The sequence below is a fragment of the Lissotriton vulgaris genome, chromosome 3_1, assembly GCF_964263255.1.
Source record: "Lissotriton vulgaris chromosome 3_1, aLisVul1.2, whole genome shotgun sequence".
In the NCBI taxonomy this organism is placed as follows: Eukaryota; Metazoa; Chordata; class Amphibia; order Caudata; family Salamandridae; genus Lissotriton; species Lissotriton vulgaris.
The window spans coordinates 1126990244-1127016286 of record NC_141689.1 but is presented as its reverse complement, the minus strand read 5'-3'; positions in this window follow the sequence as shown (position 1 = coordinate 1127016286).

Below are 26043 nucleotides of genomic sequence, written 5' to 3'. Positions count from 1 at the left end.
CAGAGCACATCACTTTACAGCAATGTGCTCACAATTTAGGCTCACTGTTTAATTCCCAAGTCTTCACACCAGTAGGGGTGAGTAGTTTGCTTCCCACTCCCTACATATTATAAACGCATACTTACTATACTAACACACTTATACTACAGCGGCTAGTATCCTACAGCACCCAGAGACCATCAATTTACAGCAATCAGCTCGGTTTCATCTCCAAGTCTTCACACCGGTAGACGTAGCTACTTTGCTTCCCGCTTCCGGTATACTATCAATACACAGCAGCGGTCGGTAGTTCGCTTCCCACTCCCTATATGGTATAAACACCTACTAACACTACTTGCACACGTGTGCTACAAACACTAGCCCACATCACTTTACAGCAATGACCTCAAGGTTTAGACTCTCAGTTTCATACCCGAGTGTAGCATCATATCATATCAGCACCATGCCACTCTGAGCAAACACCACACTTTCAGACCGGGAACAGTGATAACTTCCTACTGGCAACCACCAGTAGGTAATCAAGACCAAATTACAATAGTTCCTTGATTCTTTTAGCTTTCAAAACTTCTCTCTATTACTGTCTTTCTACTTTTCCATATAAACAGTTTTTTTAATATTCAAGTACACATCAAAGTCAGAAATGCAACGTATTCTATCAACACACTTTCTAGAACATTCTACAACACGTGGAGGTTAAAAGTTTATCTATTTTTTTAAACCTAACAATATTTTTTTGCAACATTTTCTCGAACATTTAACGACACGTGCAGGTTAAAAGTTCACTATTGTTTTAAGTTCTAACAGTGCCTCCCAAATGCAAGTAGCAGGTGTGGTTGAGCTGAGCAAATTTTATCCTTGTGTAAAGTTTCCTATTGAAATTAACATGGAGAAAAAGTGTTTTGGGACCCCCTTTTTTCTTGGCCCCCCTTAATGAATCACCCCCCAAACTTTCAACATAGGAGCTGATATCAACAAAGAATTAGTTTTGAAATTTTGCGAAGATTCGGCAATCGGCACCAATGTTATTGGGAATAGAATGTTGCCATTTTTCTATGGTAACTAGGTCCTAACTATAACTACCCACCGGCCACCATAGGATATATATATATTGATGTAAGGCTCTGTGCATCATGCATGCAATTTTCAGTTGAATTCTCGCATCTAGGGGTAGCCAGTTCAGGGATTGAAGATCCGGGGAGATGTGGGAGCTACGTTTAGGTCCACTGGTTCAAAATGAGGTGAAGATAAAGAAAATAGACTCCATCATGTGCAAACATAATAAGCTATCAGTAGACCTACCACTCATTACTAATCTCAACCAAAAGAGAACGGTTACATGAGTACATGGTACTCCTCTCCCGTGTTGGTTAACTGTCTTTATTTTATTTGAAAAGTTTTATAGAGCGCGAACAAGATCCTAGCAGATATCAGAGCGCTATACAAACAGTAAAAAGTTACATATACAAACAATAGGATTACATTCACACGGAAGTACAGAGAAAATAATAAAGGGAAAAAAACAAAAACAAAAACAAAACGATATAGTTATATTTGGCATTGTTAACTGTCTTGTGGTTGAGAATATAGCTGCCTTTCGCCACATTGATTCAGCAGACCATACTCATGTGTGTTTAGCCATGAGGATGGCTTTAACTTCCTTTTTAAAAGCAGTAGTGGAAGGGTTAAGTCTGATTTCAGGGAGTAAGGCATTCCAAATTCTAGGTGCCATCCCAGAGAAGGATCTGTTATGGGTTTTTTTCTTATGGAATTTTTGTGGTTTCAGTAGTAATTTTTCTGCATTTCTTGAGGATCTAGTACCACCAGAGATCGTCAGTTTCTGTGCCAAGTAACTGGGAGTCTTTTGATGTAAGGCTCTGTGCGTCATGCACGCAATTTCCAGTTGAATCCTCGCATCTAGGGGTAGCCAGTTCAGGGATTGAAGATCCGGGAAGATGTGGGAGCTACGTTTAGATCCGGTTATGAGTCTTGCTGCAGCGTTGATTGAAGCTCTAAGGGGTGCTGTTGTCCAGTCCCCATTGTGTGCTTCCTGGAAATTTTTGGTTGTGATATAGCTTTGGTCATTGTTAGTTATCACTCTCCAGTGTTCCAGAATGCATTTCTTGATGAGAAAGATTGTTGAGCTAATGTACCACTTCCCACAGGGGCAAATGATCACATAGACTACAAAGTCAGTCTTACAAGTTATCCAGTTGGGATCTGCCACTTTTTGTTCTGTCTTTGCAGGGTGACTTCTTGAAAGTTGCAGTTATACTTACAAGCTTTACATTGTCTGCAATGACGGACACCCCTGCCCTGTCACAGCCAGTTAATGGCTTTAGGAGTAAGGTGACAATAGACTAGCATGTCTTTCAATTACATATTGCTTTGGCAAATTATTGTGGGAGTATGCACAATGTTTTCCTTTAATATGTTGTCCTGTGTCAAGATGCTCCATCTATTTTTCAGAATATTTTGCTTTTTACCTGCTTGGTTACTGAATTTCATTATGAACCAAATAGGTTCACTGCCTGCATGACCTCTAGTTTGGGGGGTGCAAAAGTGCTTCCTCTCCCTTGACTTTGTCTGCCCTATGGTTTTCCTGTTTCAGTGCCCTTTGTGGGCAATCCCTTGCTACCAGTCTCTTAGTCATCTCACTTTTAGTTTTTTGGTAACTCTGTTCAGGTTGCAATTTAGTTTGGCTCAGAGATACTCACTGTAGGGGATACTCCATCTGAAACTGGGTGGGTGACAACTTGATGCGTGTAAAATGAAATTACCAGCTGTTTGTTTCCTGAACAAATCAATGTTTAAAACCCCATCAGTAATCATGGCTTTGATGTCTAAAAAATGAATGGTATCTTGACTGTATTTCTTGGTGAATTTCAAGTTAACTTTGTTACTTTTCAGATGTTGTACAAAGGTATTCAATTCCCAGACAAAGAAAATATAATCTATATATCTGAGTCAAACACTGATCCTCTCGTCCAGTGCACTAGTACACTGCTCTAGAACACCTGTTCCTCCCACTAGTCCATCAGCAAATTGGCATAGCTAGGGGTGAAACAGGTGCCCATCACAGTCCCCTGAATCTGTTTGAACAACTTTTCAATCATGATCACATATTCACACAAGTACATTTCTATCATTTTTAAGATCACATGTGTATGTTGAAGAACATAAATATTTCTAACTCGTTAAAAATATTTACATGCATTCAGGCCATCTGTGTGTTAAGTGCTGGTGTATAAACGTTCTACATCTAAGCAGACCATCCAAGATGTACTACCCCAATCCAGGTTCTGTATTTTTTGTAATACGTCTTTTTGTGTCTCTGACATAAGAATTTAGGCCGGTCACAAAGGGGAACAGAAGGTTGTCAACCTGCACGGATGTGTTTTTCAAAAAAAACTGTTTTTGGACAAGACAATGGGGCATCCTAGGGCATCCCTAAGGCTCTTAATGCACTTTGGAAAGTAAGTAAGTAAGTAGGGGTAGTCACTGCATCATTTTTGGGAAGCTGCATTTCGTCTCAATTCAGTAGTTGGTTATTGTACCAGCTCTGTAAGAGATCAGTTTACATTACTTGTAGTTCTTCAAATAAGTCTTATCAACCCTGAGGTAGCATGCAGTGTTACATAGTTGTTTATGTGTTTCCCTGACATAGTCCTCTCTATTCATCAGAACTACGTTACCCCCTTATCAGAGAATTTTTATCCCTAGGTGCTGATCTTTTTGTAAAGCATGTACAGCTTCCCATTGTTCTTTACTTATATTATGTCTGCTTGGGGCCTCATTGCTGAGTTTGAGTATATCATTGGGGACAACCTCATAAAATGTATCCATGTGGTCTTTAGGTATTCGAGGGACATACTTAGATGGCAGTCTGAAACTAGTTTCACTTGTAGCACCCATGTCAATGCTATAATCAGAGATTCCCTTTGCGATGTTTCTTCCCCATATGTACTGAAATCATACATTATGTGCAGGGTTTTTATGTCACCAATCAATAGACTTGATTTTTCTTGTGATTGGCAGATCGCTATCTGTGCTGTTGATTTCTGTTTCTTAAGTGCATTCACTTTGTAAATTTTAATTTTCGAGCGAAATTGTACAGATTAGTTCTTACTTGTGCATGATCTAGTGGCATATCCGGGCAAAAAGAAAGTCCCAAACTTAAACCTTGCCACTTTATTTCTGAAATTTCTCTTTTATAAAAGGTTAATTATCATCAGTTATGATGTTGGTTCCATCATTCTTCTTTCCTGTGTCCTTGGCCGCTTGTTCCAATGCCAGTATTCTTGTCTTTTTCTGCATTCGCATAATTTCTGGTTTGGGATTTTCCGCCTCTCCTCCTGCCTCTTTGTTTGCCTTTGAAAGACTGCTCATTGTTTTGTTGCATCAGATGGTATTCCTTGGAAAAAGCCGTCCTTACTGGCGGATAAATCCTCATTGGAATCCAGATCGCAACTCAATAAGTGCTGGAATCTTGTCTTCCTTTGTCCATTGCACCCAGGGTTTTATCCTTTGCCAAATCCACTCTGGCTTTATCGAATTTCCCGCAAATGTAAGAATGCCCCCGACATATAATCACACAAAACACATTGGAATTTACGTTGTTTCCTTTGTGTTACTTCCTTTTCCTATATTTCTATTTTTTCATCCACCAGTTTCAAAATACTCATTACAATCTCTTGGTCTTGTTCCATTTTGAGGTCTTCCATCAAAGTTTGTATTGGATTCATCAGTTTTTTGTGTTCTTCCCAGGGATGTTTAATTAATATTTGTAACATAATGTTCGAGCATGCATTGGTATTATCTACCCATTCTTTCAAAAGTTGAGGTTTGGGATTTGACAAGATAGGTATTATGAAGTTTCTCAGGCCCCGTAAGAAACGTTCTACCTTGATGTAATTTTGAAACGGCCCAGTGTGTTGTACATTTGCTGCTTACTACATGATGTAGTTGGTAGTAAACAAAACTGTAGATTAAGTGTTAAACTTTAGTTAGGAAAGCCTTGGAAGGCGAGGAAATATTTACATATGTATGCATGATGTGCTGTTCTCAAAGAGTGTTTTTCTTTTAATTCTGGTTGTTGTACTTCTGTTATACTGCTTTGTCAGACAGCTACAGAAGCACATATGCATATAGTCACTTACCCAGAAACTAATTGTGCATGCAGCAGATTCAAAAAGCTGTAGTCACATTGCTCTATTTTTTGTAACACAGGCACTGAGGTGTTTGTTTATAGTCATTTATATAGATATTTAAAGAATAGTAGAGATACTAAAATAGACAGTCACATGCTGGCACATTTACTTAAACGGCTCATGGCACTGCTACAGGTGTACTCCTACAATGTCTCAGATATGTTGGCAAGTACTGACACAACCTTTAAACATGGATAATGCTTGGTAGTACAGGTCCTGTGTGTGCACTTTCATTTGTAGCTTGATTTGCCATGTAAAAGCTGTTTGTCAAGTCTTAAATCCAAGTTTCAATATGCACAAGTCACATGTGAGAGATACTGTAGGTGTGCTATAAATCATGTTGGTTGGTGCTTAAAATATGAGAGGTGTTCTTTTCAGTTCACTAAGTTACTCGTGCACTTGCATTCCCCTGTTCCAAGTACTACATATAGTATGCCATCCCTAAAGCAACTGGCATACATGTTCTCAAAAACATAAACCCTCTTTTTCAGCTATTGAGACAGCTACAAAAGTCCATTCAGATTCAATCACTAACTAGAAACTATCAATACATGCATCAGACTCCAATGTAGTTGCAGTCATACCTACTTAATTCTGTATTGCCTAACACAGTCATTGAAGTATTTCTGCAGCCACGTACATGCAAATTTAGATAACCGTAGAGGTATTATAGCAGGCAGTTACATAACAGCACATTTAATTAAACATCTCATGACACTGATAGAGGTGTACTCCTACACTCTCTCAGATATGTAGAGAGACAGTATTTCAAAATAGGTGATGGCTACTGTGCACTGTCTCTACAAGCATTACTCGGCATTTTAGCGGTGTTTCTGAAGTGTCAAACCCACATTTAACTGCACATAACACACTTCTAAAATATGATGTATCTATGCCATAAAGGATGCTTTTTGTGCTTATCAGATTGACAGATGTCCTTTTAAGTTGAATAGGTTACATGAGCCCTGTGTGCCCCTATGCAATGTACTATACAGAGTATGCACCCCTAAAGCAACTGATTTACATGTTCACAAAAGCATTGATCCTTTCTGCAGCCTAATCAGTCAGCTACAGAAGCACATGTACATTCAGTCACTTACAAGAAACTACTTATGCTTGCAGCAGTTCCCAAAGGTAGTTGCAGTCACACAATCATAGCTCTCTATTCCCTTATAGAGGCACTGAGGTATTTGAGCATCCACTTACATACACATTGGACACTTATAGAGCTACTAAAACACACAGTCCTATACCAGCACATTTACTTAAACATCTATGGCATCTTAAGGCACTCATACAGGTGTTCTGCTATACAATATGTAGGAAAGTACTCACATAACCTTCTGAACTATGCAGAGAACTAGTTTGTGAAACATGGGTGATATCTAATAGTGCAGACCCTGTCTGTGAATTCTTACTCCAAGCTTCTCTTGGCATGTTATATGTCTCTCTCTAGTATCAAACCCACGTTTTAGTGCACATAATACACTTCTAAGATATGTTGTAGGTTTTCAATAAAGGATGGTGCTTTGTGCTTAGGAGTTTGAGAGATGTCCTTTTGAGTTGAATAAGTTACTTGTGCACTTGCTGGCCTCTATGCAAAGTACTACATTGAGTATGCCATCCCTAAAACAATTGACATACATGTTCACAAAAGCATAGAGTCTGTTTTTCAGTAACAGGAAACAGCTACAGAAGCACTTATACATTCACTCGCTCACCAGAAACTATTTATGCATGCAGAAGACTCAAAGGTAGCTGCAGTGATACCTACATAGCTCTCTATTGCCTAACACAGGTACTTAGGTTTTTGTGCAGCCACTTAAATACACATTTAGACAGCCATAGAGGCATTGTAACAGGCAAATACAAACCAGTGCATTTACATAAACTCATGGAACTGAGAGAGGTGTACTCCTACACTCTCTGAGATATGTAGACAAGTAGTGACACAACCTTCTCAACCATGTACAAAATAGTTCTTCAAACATGTGTGGCTGCTACTAGTGCAGACCCTGCCTGTGCTCTCTGAAAGCTTCACTAGACATGTTATAGGTATTTCTCAAGTGTCAAATTCACTCAAAAACACATGCATCCAGTCACTGACCCACGTAGACACTTATGCACCCACTTAGACATCTACTCAAACAGCTAAAGGCTCACTCAAACAGTGATGCACCCATTCACACACTCATTGAGACACTTATGCAGGTAGTCCCAGGTTCACTCAGTCACACACATACCCAATCACACACCCATTGAGACTCTCATGCACTCAGCCACACACCAACTGAGGCACTCTTGCACTCACTTACACACTTTAAAGGTTACAATTTACAGGTACGAAATAGAATTTAAAAACCATTAGAATTCCACTGAAAAGGCCAAAGGTTATAGGGGTGTTATAGTTAGGAAATCGAATTTGAAAAAAAACAAAGAAATTTACTGAAAAAAACAAATGTTACAGGGATGTTATAGTTAAGAAACAGATTTTTTTTAAACTTATAAATTCAACTAGTGACATTTAGTAGTTATAGTTACCTGAGCTAGCTATAACTTGCATTTTACTGCTTATGCCACACATATTACATCACTAATGACATGTTCAGTGACATCACTGATGACATCACATACATACACACCCAATCACACATCCACACATCTACATAACCACTCACACACCCATTCAACGGTCATGAAAACTACTCACACACCCATACAGCCACTCACACACCTACTGTTCATGCAGCTATACACACACCCACTAAGAGACACATAGAATCACTCAAACACCCACTCAAAGACCCACAGAGGCACTCAAAGTCAAGTCAAGTACACAACCATACGGCCCCTCACAGACCCACACAAGCTGTTCAACATGTACTGACACACCCACCACACACTCACACACCTACTTACACACCCACACAACCACTCCCACACTCCCACACCCAGGTTACAGGGATGTTATAAATAGGAAATAACATTTCAAAACATAGAAATTCACTAAAACAAACAAAGGTTGCAGGAACGTTATAGTTAGGAAGTAGACATTTTTTTAAATATAGAAATTCACTAAAAAATATGTTTACAGGAATGTTATAGTTAGGTTCAGATTTTACACACACAAAACCATAGAAATTCAGCAGTTATAGTTGTCTGAACAACTGTAACTCATGCCCTGAGGTAACTATAAATCGTGCCCTCACCATGCACTGCTAATTAGTAACTACCCCACACACAACATCACTTATGACACCTTCTATGACATCATTAAAAATACCACTGCAACATTTGCAGTGAAATTATTGATGAGAAAATTGTGCATGGGGAGGGCCCAAGTTATAGTTACCTTGGGGCATATGCTATATCTACTTGAGAAAACTATAACGGCTGAATTTATATGGCTTTGTGTGTGTATACTCTGAACCTTTCTAGCTTCCTAAAGCTCAGTGGCCTCGAGGAATCAACAAAAAGAAAGAAATTGTGATTCAAATTGCTTGATCACAAAAACAGACTAACTGTGAAAAAGTCACACATAAAATAGTAAGATGTGTGTGTGTGTAGACTGTTAAGAAGTGCCTATATATCTATTTGGGAGAAGGAGAGAGGAAGCCAAATTTATATGGCTTTGTGTGTGTATACTCTGAACCTTTTTAGCTTCCTAAAGCTCAGTGGCCTCGAGGAATCAACAAAAAGAATGAAAATTGTGATTCAAATTGCTTGATCACAAAAACAGACTAACTGTGAAAAAGTCACACATAAAATAGTAAGATGTGTGTGTGTAGACTGTTAAGAAGTGCCTATATATCTATTTGGGAGAAGAAGAGAGGAAGATTTTTATAGAAAACGTATAACTCTTTTGATAGATAAGACACGGTCAAGAGTGATAGGGTGATCTGACATCGTAAGTTGTCAGTTTGCATGCAATTGCCACACATATGAAAGTGTTTGCATCAATGATTTATTAACAGTAAGTTGTTTTAAAAGACCTACTGTGTCATGACTAGACAATACAGGCCTGAGGCTGCATAGCATTACTGCATAAATCTCAAAACACATTTCAGTGCCAACTCAGAATAATGCTTTGTAATCATTTGTAATAATAACAAATGCTTTTCCAATAAAGGTACAAATGAGCTGCAGTCCCTGGTGTTAGATCATCCTTGTGGATACAATATCTCCTGCAATGATAGGCAACTGCATCTCCTCGGGGATTAGTGATTCCAAAGCAAACAAAGACTGGGGTCTTTTATAGATATGTGTCTGCTTGTAGGCCGTGGGGGTACAGACTTAGGTCAAAATGTATGTAAGACGTGTGATAGTGCAAATATTGCACAATGTTGAGGATATTCTTGTCATGTCTGGCTCCAATCTCCAATACTGTCTTATTTGAAATCCAAAAATGGAACAGAATCATCCCTTTGCGAAGTGTCCACGTACATATTTTGGACATTCAATGAGGGCCATTTTGGATATTCTTGAATTGTTTGCAGCAGTTGATACTGTGGGTCATCACACCTTTCAGGACCACCTACAATTGGTGGCACTTGTACAATAATCCACGTTCCAGAGGCTTAGCTTCTAATGCAATCACTATCATTAAGTTACGTTAGGCAACTTTCTAGCAAACATAATGGGCCAAAATATGGTGTCCGAAATGGATCCTCGTTATGTGCATTTCTTAGTAGATGATAATTAACTGCTCCATCAAGATTACAAATACCCCACTGCTCTTTGATGCCCTGAACTTACATCTCCAGATGGTAAAAGTTTAAATGGCAGACCTGACTCTTAGTGCTCACTTTTAGAGTGGACCAAATGAAAACTGTTCGCATCACCCTCAAGACTCCCATTCCTCCATTATTCCCTTACCTCCACAATGCACTTTTCATGAAAGGAAAACCTCATCTAATCCTGAAAACACCATTTTGAATAAAAAAGTTCTCAGTTCAAGTGTCTGCTGGCTGATTCAACTGACATGCTGCTTTCAGCGGTCCTAATGTACAGCCTTGCATTTCCTTTGTAATAAGCTAGAAATATTTTTACAAGTAATAAATGTACTAGATGTTGATGACTGTAACAGGTCCATGCTATGCTGCACTTTCCCATTATTGATTTTATGTATTGATACAATAATGTCTGTATACATTCACATTTAGGTTGAAATGGTTGTGCAGTTTCCATATTGCTAATAATTTGTAGGGTTTGCTTGGAAGAGCAGATCACAAAAATCAAAAGTGGAAGTTGAAACTGATTGCATTGATCCATGGATTACATAGTCCAGTTATTATTATTTTTTTATCAGTTACCAGACTTTGGTATGATTTAATTAATTTAAAACGTGTATTTAAAAGTATTTTACATATACTCCACGCTGTGCTCATATGGTAAATATGTCAATTATTCTAGGTATCAAAACAGACGTACAAACACTATAACATTGTAATTAGCAGTATCATCTGCAGTGGTAATAGCGATGTTAGAATTTTCACAGTGAATATATATTTAAAAAATGTTTTTCACATTAAACAGACACTCCCGATACTCTAAATGAGCTTTAGAAGACCAATTTAAAAAATGTTTAAAGACAGAAGCCAACATTACGTAGTAAATTCCCTAATATCACTTCTCAACATCAAACTTTAGAGACAACATAACACAAAAAGGACGAGCGAATGTCCACAGCAGTATAACCACAGGCAACATTCTAGAATCTCTCTCTTATGTGTTTCAAGGACAACATGTCCTTCTCCTTTCACCTCCTTTCACCTCCTTTCACCTCCTTTATCTTTATAAGTGTGAACAATCAAATCCTCTTTCAGTACATCCTTTTTGCAGTTCCATAGACCAGTTATGGTTTCTCTCAAAATAATTACAGTCATGCAACACAAATTCAGAATATAAATGTGCTTTTCACAGAATATTTACCGAAATGTTACTTTCTACTTTCCTTAATCTTTTTTAATTTTTTTAAGTTCCAAACAAACTACCCACCATTAAGAGGAAGCAGTGGGATGAGAGGGATAATGCTAGCCTCCACGCCTTTATTAAAATCATGATTCACCACCCACACTTTTGGAGAATTATTGTTGTATGTCAACATTGGAGGTTAGAAATATGTATATTTAAAGCCCTTGAAACAAGAAACGTGCTCAATTTGACATTAAGTAATACATTTAGAAGTCCCTGCCCACTACCAGTCAGCAGCCTCCAAAATGTTTTCCAACGTCCATACTGCCAAAAGACTTTGGTAGCACTTTAGCCATGGATGAAATGAGCTGCAAGACTCCAATAAACCTTGAGAGGTCTCCGAATCCTTACTTTGTTTTAATAGTTCTACAGACTATATTATCACTATCAATCTTCTTCAGCGATGGCCTGCTGAAATTGCTGACATGGAGCACTGTGCAGATCAGCTGCTTCCGGAGGACATTTCATTAGCAATGGAATGCCTAACAAAAGGAATTATTTAGTTGGTTCTTGTGGCTTAAAATGAGTACTTTAGCTACTATGCCTCAGGACAACTTTGGTCCCTGATTCGTATCAACCTCAAAAGAAGAAGTTACCTAAAACTACTACTAAAAAAGACCCCATTGAATGTGACATAACCACGACTTAAAGGACAACGTGGGTTCCTGATTTTCCTCAGGCACCCGCCAGCCTCGATTAGAAGAGATTCCCCTGAGGAATTCATACCTCAAATTGGGCTGTCTACTACCCTTTAGACTTGAAGAAGCCCCGCCATAACATCAATGAATTAGGCTGTCGTCAGGGTTTAAACTTCGGCGTTACACATTCGCTCAGCTACATCAGGTCTCCTGGTTTAGAATGATGAGCACTTATGCCTTCTACAGGAGGTATTGATTTAATTTGTGCTGACCTTTTCCCTTAATTTTGTTTTCCTAATTGTAAATCCAGTCTGTTCATTTGTAAATATTTTACTCACACTTGTATATAATGCACTCACATCACCACAGTCACTGAGCACTTCTGTCACTGTACTATATGTCACTGTTCGTTTAGACAGCCTTAGAAACAAACAAAAAAATATTCTGAATGTATCTGACAATTATTAAGTAATTTCCGTTTGAAACTTTGGTTTGTTTGGGTTCCTATGACTGAAAGATACTATCTAAATTGCCTATGGTGATGTGAAGAAATCATTTTTGTACCCCACGGAACCACTATAGTTTTGTTGCTAAATGTCTGAGGGACACAGGGTTTTCCCATTCTTTTTGTAGGACATGGTGTACTGGGCAGATCTGTAGCTAAATTATATTGAAAGAATATCAGATAAACATTTTAAACCATTATCTATCGGATCCATACCCTTTTCAGGGCCACGTTGCCTGTAACGTCCATGCTCCTTGAGAACATTTGATTGTGTATGTTTTCTGAACCTTCATGAGGAGTCCACAAGCCTCCTGCAAAGGTTCTGTCAAGAATCCTGATTTGATATCTTACAAACATTGGTCAAGGTTGTCTGAGACACCAATAGATGATCTTTCCAATATAGCCTTATTAAAGGAGTTGAAAGTGCTGGAAGCAAAAAAGGTGCTTATGCTATTCATAAGCTCTTTCCACCTTCCTCATACGCTGGTGTCTATTGTTAGCTGAGGTATCCTCATTTGCTCTTCAAGTGTAATAAGTTCAAAATTGAGCTGAGAGATGGAACATAACCATATCCACTTTTAGTGAATCGCAAAATTCCTGAATTTACAAAACAATTCTTCAGATTCAACATCCACTTGCTGTAGTTTGAAATAGATGGATATCCAATGAACTCCTAGATGCTGCTGCTCTGAAAGAGATCTCACTCTCAGACTTGTTTTTGATCAATGCAGTGATGCCAAGGCTCTTTAATTGAATTTAAACAGAACACTGCATAGACATTGTTTATACATAACAACACTAAGCTTGTCTGCCCTGGTGCTAAGAAGCATTTCAGTGCAAAAGCACCAGCAGTCACCTGCGGGCAATTGATGTGCCTTTCCAAGAAGACCATTAACTACTTGTCTCCAGTATTCTAATGCATGCACCCCACCCCAGGATGCTATTATTTGGCACTACCATATAACCCAACAAAATGCCAAAAAATGACTGACCATTATACGTCTCTAAATTCTCTGAACACCAAATAAGCTCCTCTTGAATCTAGTCTATCAGAAATATTCTATTGCTGCACCTTGCACACATTGCATGTTTCAAGCCTGCCTCGATCAATAATATAGATAACCATGGCACACAGTCTGAAAACCAAGACCAAATAATCTACTGAAAACCAGCAGACTGAAAAAAACACACTGCTCCACACATACTGAATCTCTTTTTTTATTGTATTTCCCTCTTTTCCTTAGTCATATGCTTCACCTTAGATGCCTTTGCATCTACTTGAAACACCAAATATTCCATTTCATTGTGTCATGGCTTGATGCAGATGCTCACGTCCACTCCCATCCACCTCTTTTTCTGGGCATCATTGGTCGCCCTTTCCTTCCCTTGCTTAGGGCATTACCACTTAGGATGTCACCTGTGCTTCATGACAGGAGCAATGCTGCCCTGTATTGTGTTGTCACATACATGATGCCCAGCTGTCCTTCTAACTCTCATCACTAGCACAGTAAATTCTGTCATGGTGTGGGCACCTCAAAAGCCAAGACCATACGCCCCATCTGAGTGGTAGGATTCTAGGATCTACTAGAGGATTGAAGGATCCCACAGTCTACAAAAGCCACACCCAGAGCGTGGCTATGTGCTTTGCTTTCCTCTCTGTTGATTAGAGGAAGCCTTTGCTTGGACTCCACTCTTCACCTGTGTCATGGCTATACAGTCAAGATTATCTTCAAACCAGATATGGGGAACATCTTCCCTGTTTCTGACACTTCTTCTTAAAATTCCTTCTGCAGCCTCTTCTTAAAGACTTTCCTTGCATTCTTAGCATTATCAGTCTCACCCAGTACTGCCTTCAGAGACCTCGGGGTGGTGATAGCTACGGAGAGTCATATATTATTTGTTTGGATTGTGGGACTTTTTTTGGGCCCCTGTACTGTCCACTGCATACACTAAACCTAAATACTGCACATCTCAAGGTTGTGCGTAGATAATGAATGAACCTTTGATTCTGATTGGTATCTCAACTTGTGGAACATTAACTCCAGGACAAAGACCAGTTTCATGGCAGGTCTTTTGGCTATAACAAGATAAAAGTGCAGTGTCATCGATAGGTTGAATGTTTACCATAGTGCATTAATTACTAGAGTAAATATTGGGCATGTTTCATTTCCTCTAGCCTGTTACCATTTATAAGAAATTCAAGTAAGAGACAACAGTGAGGTCCTCACAAAGAGCCTCCACACTTGTGGCTGAGGCTTTGCACTTGTGGGGGAGTCTCTGCACTCGTAGGCTTGTCTTCACACTCGGGGCATAATCTCTGCAATGAGAATTCTCTTCGCGCAGATTCTGCCCCGAGTGCGGAGACTCCCCCACAACTGCAGTGCCGCCACCATTAGTGTAGAGGCACATTGTGAATCAGGCCCTGAATTTGTTTTATGCTGATGTAAGAGCAGAAATTAACAGTAGTCTTGTGTTCTGGGCATGAGACTGCAAAATATCAAAAATAACCTTCTTCTGATGAGATGAGTTGGGCGACTATGAACTCTATTGGCCATTATCCCTACATTTCTGTTAGTCCTGTCTTGGGTGTGTTCAGCACTACTTACAGGAAAGAAAACTATTGCGTTCCCTGTCATTCCTACAACAACACACTAATCAATAGGTTAGTGGTGATATGATTTTGAAACATTGCAAGGCTCTAAGAACAATTTCTCATTGTTTATTAATAACCCAAAATCTTCTAATAGATCTGTGCTCATTGGCAACTGTTCCTTCAGTTCCTTAGACATTAGAAGAATGTCTTCTAAGTACAGACTGTACTGTACACGCCTGTCTTTGAGGTAAGCAGCCGTTGGTCAGACTCAAAGGGCATTTGTGAAGCCCCATGTGGCCAAAGACACTCTGAATGGTTGGCATGTTCACTAAAATGTGTACCCATCTGCACTGTAGACACAATTGATATGGTAAAATAAGCCTCTTTGAGATTCTGTTTGACTAACCAAGCCCGTTCCTGAAGTATCTCACAGAAGATGGTACCAGCCATATGGAAATGTTTGTCCACCATAAAAATGTTTAACACCCTTGGGTTTATACTAGGTCTCCAACCCTTGTATTTCTTCTATACTAGAACATGAGTATATGAGTAGCCATTACACTATTCCAAGACCTTCATAATGTCACTCTCTTAACTCACTGAGGCATTCTGAAGCTCAGAAATATACATAATTGAAGGCTTCATCAACTATTCTCTTCTATATCTGGACTACTTCTACATGCAAAGTTCTTCATAATTATTTTCATTGTGAGTAATAATGCAACAGTTTCCCTTCACACTCATGTCCTATAGATCACTTCTACCATTATTTTGCCCTATATAGGACTTCTCTTTTCCTTCAATCTCCAACCATATATTTGCAGGATTTGGAATATCCAACATTTATTTCTGAATTGGTCAATATCTGCAGACCTGATAAGACTCTGCGAGGCAATACTTGTCTTCTTTCAGACTATGCTGTATCCTTCAATTGCTATGTTTGCTGTTTTGGGCTAATCATACGGTCGCCCTTATGAAGTATACTTACAATATTTACTTTTTCCTTTCAATCAGAAACTAGACAATTTGTTAGGTTAGAAGGTGGTTGTCTAGCACATTTAAACATGGACATTGACACTGGTCACACGCAAAGTTGCTCTTCCACCCACTCCATTGCCAACAATATGATTGTAATCCTTAATGAGCTGAAATTAGTACAGACATTCTTGCAATATGGGCACTTGAGGCAGCCTATTGTGTTGAAGAGTCGCTGTTAGTGAGAGGAAATCACGAGCTGTAGAATTTAAAGCCTCACAGTCAAAGTGAGTTAATACAAATATTACATAGCACATTTGACAGACACGATAAGGTGTTTATATTCATTGATGTGCATAGACAGTTTGGTACAATGGAGTCATAGCTGATGGCCATCTAGGCTGATGGCCCCAACCTGTCAATCAAGAAAGCATCTTAACTAAGTAAATTCGACCCGGATCTATACCTTTCGATGGATTTGTTCAATACTTTCACATTTGATGGACGATGTCTGATGTTTTTATTGGCTTCCAGAGTTCTATACAATGGTAGTGAGAAGATTCCCATTTGTTTATTTCAAGTCTGTCTTTTGAGTTCTTCTTACAATCTTTGGATTTGGGACACACCACATTGATATATTATCATTTGTATGCTTGTTTTTTACAAGTGATCATTTCCTTTATCTTATACTTATGTATATATTAACCGCTCAATGACTGTTTGGCCCCTGCAATGGTGAGTATTGTCTTTTTCATCCGTGTTCAAAAATGTCAAAATTTATATCCATTTCGGGCTCCACTTGGACCAGCAAGTCCATGAGCTTTTTCACATTTTATTTGTATTGTGTTAAAAAAGTTATTAATCAAAATGCAGTATGATAAAAGTTAATTATATAGGGGCATATGCATCAATGAAAATTGCATTCGCAGAGGGTGTGAATGGCAAAATTCGGCCGTTTGCGAATGCAATTTCATTATTTGGGATGCATCACAATTTTTGTATTGTTCGAAATTTAAGAAATCGCAAAATTGTGATTTCTTAAATTGCGATTGCATTTAAGGAATCTCAAATTGAGATTGCTTAAATGCAATGCATGAAACTTTAAAAAATAGCGAATTCGCACTTAGGGGGAGCAAATTACCATGAGGTTGAACTTCATGGTAATTTGTGAAAACTTAGAAAAATGTACTTTTGTTCATTTTTCAAAGTTTCATGTTGTGCACACACACATGCCCTTAGGGCATGTGTGTGTGCACAACATATGTGCACAGATTGATTTCAGGGGTGCAACAGGGTGTCCTTTGGACACCCCTGCACCCTTGAAATCGCATTCTCAATTTGCGATTCGCAAATTCCTAATCGCAAATTGAGAATGTCTTCCCATTCATTCCTATGGGCCTCTAGGCCACTAGGAATGAATGGGGAGCTATTCCTTAATTGCGATTCGCAAATTGCGAGTCGCAATTAAGGAATTTTAAGAAATCACAATTTATTTAGCAATTTCTTAATGCATAGCCATTTGCGATTCCTTATTAGCGATTCCTTATTTTTCGCTAATAAGGAATCGCAAATGGCCATGTTGATGCATGTGGGCCATAGAGCTTTGCTTCCTGTTTCGGTGAAGGAAACTCTTACATTTTAAAATAATTCTTATTCAGATTTTAAATGAAATGTTGCACTGTACAGGGTTAACAGTAAAATTAAACACAATTTTTATATTAACCATAGTGAATGCACACCAGTATTATCGAATTACTAGCAAGTATCAATAAACGGGCATTATTCCATGTGGGACGGATTTTTTCATGGGGTCTTTTTACCACCTGTGCTGAGCAGGGAAAATGTGGCCGTGGTGGGAAGGTTTTTTCTGGCAGGGCTGCCCCTGTCAAAGAAATGGGGAATAAGACTTGGCTGCTACTACCGGCTATAATTATTCGTTATGGCTCTCCCACACCAGGAAATGTTCAAATGTACCCTCTCTGAATAAGAGGGTGGAAAAGCTTGTGCAGTAATTTTGCTCCACCAAATCAAAATCAGGGCCTTAGAGAGATCACTGAAACTGAAGGACACCATATGTTGGGGGGGGGGGGGTAGGCTAGATGGCGAGAACATGCTCTTTATTGATAATATGTGCCTAAAACATCAGATTGCATTCATAGGGGGACTAGCCCAATGTAATTACGATAGGGTGCATATAGGCATGCATTGGGGAGGCAACTTCAACTGCATATATATAAACACAAAATGGGATGAAATTCAACATTGTTTTTCTGACAATGCAGGCTCTACTGAGGATACACTGCAGGAGTAGTAAGCTTTTAAACCTGTAATCAGAAGCCACTGTATTAAACATCATGTGGTCTGGAAACAAAGACTAATCATAAACTGCATTTTGTAGTACATAAAGTACTACTACAGTAATACTTCTCGCATACTACCAAAAGCTATTCACAAAAAAACAAGTGGAGACTTCACTCTTTGCCTCACTTATCATTTCTATGTGGAGATTGCCGCCAAGGTGGCATTTCTCTCGGCACACATAGGTATGCGTTTCAGTAGTAAATGTGGAAAGACACGGGGAAGTGGTTGGAAAATGGGGATGTGTTAGGGAAATTTAAGGGGGATTTCATGAGAGATATCCCAAACACACACCCACAAAATAGTATAACAATTTCTATTCACAAAATATATTTTTAAAGTTACTATAGCCCTAAAGGTTTCAAAGACATATGTAACTGTACTCCAGCCCCATACTGGAGTAAGTCACACACAACATACGGCCAATCACAGTACTACAGCTCACTCCTACAGAAAACAACAGAGGCAGGGCAATAAAATAACACCCTCCTTGAATAAATGTTTAAATAAATAAATAATTTCAACATTTATTATGTATTTATTTCTTTGTGTTTAAAAAAGTACATATAATTATATGATTGTTAAATAATTAATTTAATGATTAAAAGTTATTAATAAACTTAGGGCCTGAGTTAGAGTTTGGCTGATGTGATTGTTATTTTTTTTTTATTATTTAGATGAATTGAACACATCATTTTAAATTAAATGTATTACATATTAATCAAAATAGAAATGCAGGTGAGAGTGTGACGTTTTGTATTTATTGTTTAAGTATTATTATTTATAAATTAAACTAACATATTTACATTAATTATTTAAAGCATATTCAATTTGATGAGTTAATGTGTAAACACTCAGGGCTCAATTTGGATGCCGGTGGTTAAACTTTCGTCAGCCATTGCGGCGGGCAGGAGACGGCCCGACGAGCATGCGGCAGTCTGACTGCCTTATTATGATCACCCCGCTGGGTTGGCCGGGTTTGTGGTCCGAAGTCTGTGCTACCATGGCGGGGCATGCCGCAGCCATGGAAAAGGGCCGCAGCACATGCTATCGCTGGGCAGCACCTTCTGCATGTCCATGCACCATGTTCCATGCGCCATGCTGTGCTGTTGGAAAGGGATATTGTAACCCCGATGGAATTCCTAAATCCTGCCGGCGTCAGTGGTCTTTCGTTGGGGTGATGTTGGTCGACCACCAGTATTGTAATATGGTAGTTGGACCAAAGGGCTGCCGGCTGTTGGAAGTCGGACCACCTCCAACTTAATGGTGGTGGTCCGACCGCAAACATTGTAATCAGGCCCTTAGTCCTTATATTTGTTTTTACATTAACATATGCTAATATTTTTAAAGAGCAGTAAACATTCATAACTTTCCCACTCGGAGATCTTTCTTTTGGTTACTAGTAACAACTTCACAATTGTGGATACTGTTGTAGGAATCTCCATGCTCTTATTTGATGAGGTGGAGATATCTAAGTCTACACCAAGGAGTATATTTACATTTGTAAACTGTGACTAGCAAACAAGTGTACAGTTACACCTGGGTGTAAAAGTAAATATACCAGTGAGTAAATATTGTGAATATGCCTCAAAGGGATTAGAGTAGAGGGCAAACCCAGGACATTGTAAGTGCACAACAATGCTGACACTAGCAAATGGTCAGGAGCATTAGAAAATAATTAAAGCATAAAACGAATAGACAGTCAGAGATTAATTGATTTTAGAGAATATTTACAGAGGGCCCATATTGAAGCTGATAAATCAGGCAGACTCTCTGCATGATAATAAAAAGGAAACATGGCTCCATGGTGACTCAATAGAAAGGGGTCAATAAATTGCACTTTACAAAAAAGATTAAATTAACAGGGAGTTTATGAATCACTATCTACATCTCTACAATGAACATAAAAAGGAAAGCTTAACTAATATAAAGGTTATGCTGCAAAGTCCATACTGGGAGTGATAATGCCCAAGCAGACAGAAGCTCTCTAAGCCACTATCAATGTAGTTGAAGTTAGAGGAGCAATTGAGCATTTGGCCAGGAGACAAACCAAAGAATGAGATGGGCTGTCAGCTGAGATCTACGTTGCAATGTGTCTCGTTGGCCCCTAGACCGGAGGCACTCAGTGGTGAAATGGGCACTCCTTGCCGTAACTAAAGATGTGACTGCCATTCCATTGCCCAAACCTAATCAAAATCCCACGAAAAGGAAATCACACCGGCTGCTGTCAATGCTCAATGTGGATTACAAAGTTTTAATCAAAATTGTGGCTATGGGTATGTTGCATATGATGTTGGCAAAAGTTCACCAAGACCTGAGTACGTTTATCCAGAGGGGAAATGACTAAACCATTTTCATATCCTAGAAAACACTTCACAGCTGGGTGCAAAGTCAGTAGTAATCTCTTTAGGCATGGGGAAGGCACTCGGTACACTTGATTGTGATTGCCTGATCATGATTCTAAAGGGGCTAGAGAGATTACATAATTTATTAAAATGACTCTATTCACACCCACTGGACTTGTGTGCACTGGAAGGGTCATCTCAGAGTCCTTGAAAGTGAACAGAGACACCAAACAAGGTTGCCCTCTATTCCAGTTTGCTTTCGATAGGGAGCCAAAGGCCATCAGAATTCGGCAACGCTAAACAAATGCTAATGGATGGAGATATCCATACTATCTTATTATATGCAAATAAGGTTCTTTTTTATGTGCGCAAGGTAGCTAATGGTTAGGAGTCATCTGTCCAGAAGCTTTGGGAGGCCCTCAGGCCTAATGTTCAACTTGGATATGTGCTGTACCTCTCTGGATTGTTTGTATGATGGTCCCTTAAGACAAATATGTTATTGGAATCAGTGAAATTCTGCTATATAAGAGTACTCAGCAAGCAAATACTCTATTGATATGATGAGGTTAAAGCTGGTAAAAATAAGTTAGTAAGTTAGTCTTCTAGGCCATCGCCAGCGAAATTATAATGGCGCTAGCTAAAATCTTGCAAAGTGTTTTTATTTCTCATCATGTATCACTTGCTAATTTTTTTTATTTTGTGTTATTCAAATTCCATGACATTTTCAACTGCAGGAGATCTCTTGTGAGAATGTTACCACTGGTCCTCAGATATTTTCTGCTCAACTTAAGTGAGATATATTCTTGCATGACATTTTCCAACATGATACTGACCACCCACACCCCTGAGCTTATCTTAAATGCGTGGTAAAGGCATATGTTGTAAAAGCATATGCATTCTAAAAACAGGCAAGGTAAAGGTACAATGTGGTAAAAACATTGTTGAATAAGCTGTTTCCCATGTTCTGCGTTAACAAGCCTTAGACCAAGAGGGAGAAAGGCAGCAAGAGACAGACACACAGATGGACACACACATGCATGCACATGCACATACACACACACATATCTTTGCAGCAACAGATTAACTCCAAGTTATCATTTCATTAGTGAATCAATCAATGAATCAGGGTTTGTAAAGCATGGCTATACACCCGTGAAGGTCTCGAGGCGCTGGGAAGGAGGGGAGGCTGCTGGTACGTCTGTGCTTAGGTGTTCAATCGAAGGACCAGGTCTTGAGGTCCTTCCTGAATACGGTCAGCGATGCGCATTGTCTGGAGTGGGTAGGTAGGGAGTTCCAGGTCTTGGCTGACAGGCAGGAGAAGGATCTTTCTCCTGTTCTAGTCTTGTGGATCCAAGGAACGGTGGCCAGAGCCAGTTGGGCGGAGTGGAGTTGTCTGCTGGGGACAACTGTTGGATAAGCAGAGATCTGTGACCCAGAAAATATAAAGCTACAGCCCAAAACATTTATCTGAGTAGTATTCTTGCCATAGATCCTAAAGATCCCAAGTTTTAAACTCTGGCCACATCAGTCTTCCATCCTTCCCAGATCTTTAGCACGAATACCACTAAGTTTGATAGTAATGGCATATGTTATTCATCGTTGTTGTTCTTCTTCTTTGTCTTGATACTATAATTATTATTATTAGTAGTAGTAGTAGTAGTAGAAGTAATAGTAATAGTGTTGTTGTTAATAATCTTCTTATTTTTATTGTTATTATTATTATTAGTAGTAGTACTAGCGGTAGAAGTAATAGTAGCATTAATATACATAGTAGTAGTACTAGCATCAATGTTACTATTATGCACTTTTGGCATGAACTTGTAGCATTAAAACGAATTAAACATACTCATAATTAGGAAAATTTCCTAAAGAATAATAAAAAGGTCAGGTCAGCAATAACAGAGAGTTTGGTAAAAAATGTCCACATGTGACTGAGTTGACAACCTGTGGGACACCGAAGGAAATAGCAGGACGTCTGGAAAAATCCATCAAAGGCATAAAGTACATCATACAGCTGGCATTTTGTTATCATCATTTGTCACGCTTAAGGTGCAGGTAGCACATAGAACTTTGTCTAGGGTGCTTTAAAGTGCACTTAATCTGACGGGCCTTCTTACATCTTTTATAAGAAAAAAAGAAAATTAAAAGCTTAAAACTAAAATCTCTGGCGCCTGAACTCTCAAACTGTGCAGGTGAGAAGGTTGAAAACAATTTCAAACATAGTTAGAACCACTGGAAGAGACTTTCATTTCCTGGTTTCAGATTTGTCCTTTTGTTTACCAGGTGGAAAATGTAAGCCAAGGATGCTCCTCTCAGACGTCGCTTTATATTACAGGTCTAGCTCTGCATACATGAGCTTGGGCACAGCCAACTTGTTATAAATGGTATTTCCTATGGCAGGCGCAGCCAGTACAGGTAAGAACAGTGGGATGGCGGGGTGGGGTTGGGGCAGGGGGGAAGTTGACAGATGACGGAAAAGGGAAAATAACATTTTAAAAAAGAAGACCACTTACCTACCTTGCGCTCAACGCATCATCGACTCGGCGATGCGGCGAGCACAAGGTAAGCGATTTTATTTATTTTTTCTTTAATTTTCCCTATTCCGTCATCTGACGATTCCGCCACGCCTCACCACTCTTACATGGACCACCCGCGCCTGCCCTACTGTCAATGGTGTCACTCCAGACAAGGAGAAAGGACCATAGAGTGTCAAGTGACAGGAAATGTACAACGTGAATATCAAGTCTGAATATTTTTGGGACTTCCCTTTATTGATATTTAGGAAGATTTCACACCTAGCCCAGGTGGGCCATTAGTTGTAGATTACTCTATAATTTGGATTCTGTGGACTGTTAGAAATTCATGCAATCTTAACAATCCAGCAGCTGCAAGATTCTTTAGCAGTAATTCACACATCTTTAGGGAATCTCTCAGTTCCATGGACAAGAGTTTTTCCATATCTCTAATTATTATGTTTGCTATCCTTTGCCATTTAATTGAGATTTAAATTTCAAATTAACAACCTTTCTTTATTTAATTTGAGGATGTGCTCTTCCTTGTTTTCTCTCAGTTTCATGCCCTTGGATTTGGAAAAATCATTTTGCCATCTTTTATCATTTACAAATAAGTTTGTTTTATTTGTTTTGGTGAAGGATGTCTTGTCTTTAACCACCCACCCAAGAAATCCACTGGTTTTACCTATGAAGCCTTATAAAAATGTAATTGATTTTTTAAAGACGTCCAATATTTTGTATTGAACCTGGTGGTGTGATATCTGCAACTCCTTAAAGGAGCATGTACTGTCACATGTACATGGGTGTTATCCTAGTCGTTCTGGAGGTCCTGGTTGTCCACATTCTCTCTACTGTTGGGTTTTTATGTGATTGTTTGGGGGTGCTGTTTGAGCAACTACCTTTGTTAAGGAGGGATTGATCTCTCCGGGGGCTGTATTATAGAACGTACCCCGGGGGTTGCAATGGGTGTTTGTACCCACTTTGTGTGCTCCCTGTGCCCTTTGGTAATATAGAAGGAGCCACAGACACTTTTGCAGCCCCTTCTGTAATACCGATAGTGCTGGTGCACATAAGCGGGGGAACATCCTTTACGACGCAGATATTACCCCGCAGTACCGTTACAAGGCGTATTTTAGAACGCAAGTCGTAACCACGACTTGCGCTGGAGGGCACTAAAGGACAAGGAATAGTAGATTTACTATTCCAACACCTTCCCTACTGTACGTAGGCTGGTGTTGGAATAGTAAATTAAACTATTCCTAAGTCCGCACCCCTACAGCGCAAGTCATGGTAACGACTTGCGTTGTAAAATACGCGTTGTAACGGTACACGTGGTAATACCACGCATCCTAACAACGTACATTCCATAAGCGACAGCGCTATCTTTAGGGGGCGTTCCCTCATTTGCAGAGGGACCTGCTCCATGCAAATGAGGGAATCCCTTTGCCTCTGCACCTGCGCCATATTACATACATGGATGCAGGGGCAAATAAGCTCCCAGGGGGTGTACTCACAGTGCGCAACCTAGAAGGTTGTGCACTTTGAGTGTGCCCCCTGAAAGCATCCCTCTGGTGGGGAGAAATGGGGTCCCATGGACCCCCAGACATCCCCTTGCAGGCGGGTGCAGTCACTGGCTGCACCCGCCTGCAGGGAGATCGCTAATCCCCTTTAAAATAGCAGGCTGGTTGCCCCCTGCACTGGGAAAACACAGAGCGGCTGTAAAGCAGCCGCTCTGTTTTTTCACCCAGGCGGCAGGGCGAGTTAGCCGCTGCCCTCAGGGCAGCACATTCATTTAAATAGTATGTTTTTTCATTGTTTGCCCTGGATGCACCTTTTAATAGGTGCACCCAGCACAAACAATGAAAATGCACCTTGTCTGTAATGCAGCCCCTAGTGGGTCTATGCATGCTAGTTGTAGAAGATGCTTTTTTTCTGCTTACACTGAAAATATACACATTCTGTACACTCCTAAAACTGATAGTTGTTAGTGCAGTGGGGTTACTGTTAGCTGCGGTTCTTGATTTTGTGAAAAGCAAATAAGTGCAGTAGCTCATTTATTTGGAAGCCCACTGTGGCACTGCCAAATGTCGTGGAATTAGCTAACATAGAGACTGCTTCGATTCCACCCCATGAGGCTCTCATCCACTTGCCTACGCTTCCTGACAGTTTCTCTCACTCTTCCAGGTTCTATTTTCTTTATCCGCACATTTTCTCTTTGTCACTGTTTCCCTATCCTTTTCTCCTCCATTTTTCTCCTTCTTTGGACTTTCTCCCTCTTGCTCCCAGTCACGGTCTAATGGTGAAAAATGTGTTCTGGTCCCCAGAAATGAGTGCCTGTGCTCGCCACATAGAACCACCAACACAAATGTTGTTTTTCTATATATTACATTATGTTATGTGGATGACTGGTGTGTCTTACTTGTTTTTTAGGGTGTTAAGTTTTTAGTATACTTTAGAAGTACCATCGTCACTGATCCGAAGGTCGGAAGCAAGATGGCGGAGTGAAGACGCCACGGAGAGGATGCTCCCACAGTGAACCCTTGACCCTCGAGCTTTTTTGACTGAATATGCTGATTATGCTCCCGAAAATTATCTGTGGTCACGGCTTGATATTCAATGTTTAGGTTCTTGAGAAGAAAAAAAAACGATCCTCGGGGAAGGAGCAGAAGGTGCAGAGAAGCTGTCTGCTAAGCGCTACAAAGATTACACGGCTCTACCGGCTACAAAGTTTCAGGCGACAAACATCATATGCTACCAATCACCGCTGCAATACTTTAATTTTCTGAGCGGGACGTACCTGCGGGCCGGGGGTGTGCCGGGCTTGGTGTCTGAGGCTCGGGAGACGCGGGGGTGGAGGTCTAGTACGCTTGGAAAGGCTCGACGCCAGCAGCACCCGCAGCGAGCTTGAAGGAAGTGGTGGAGCTGGCATGTGCTCG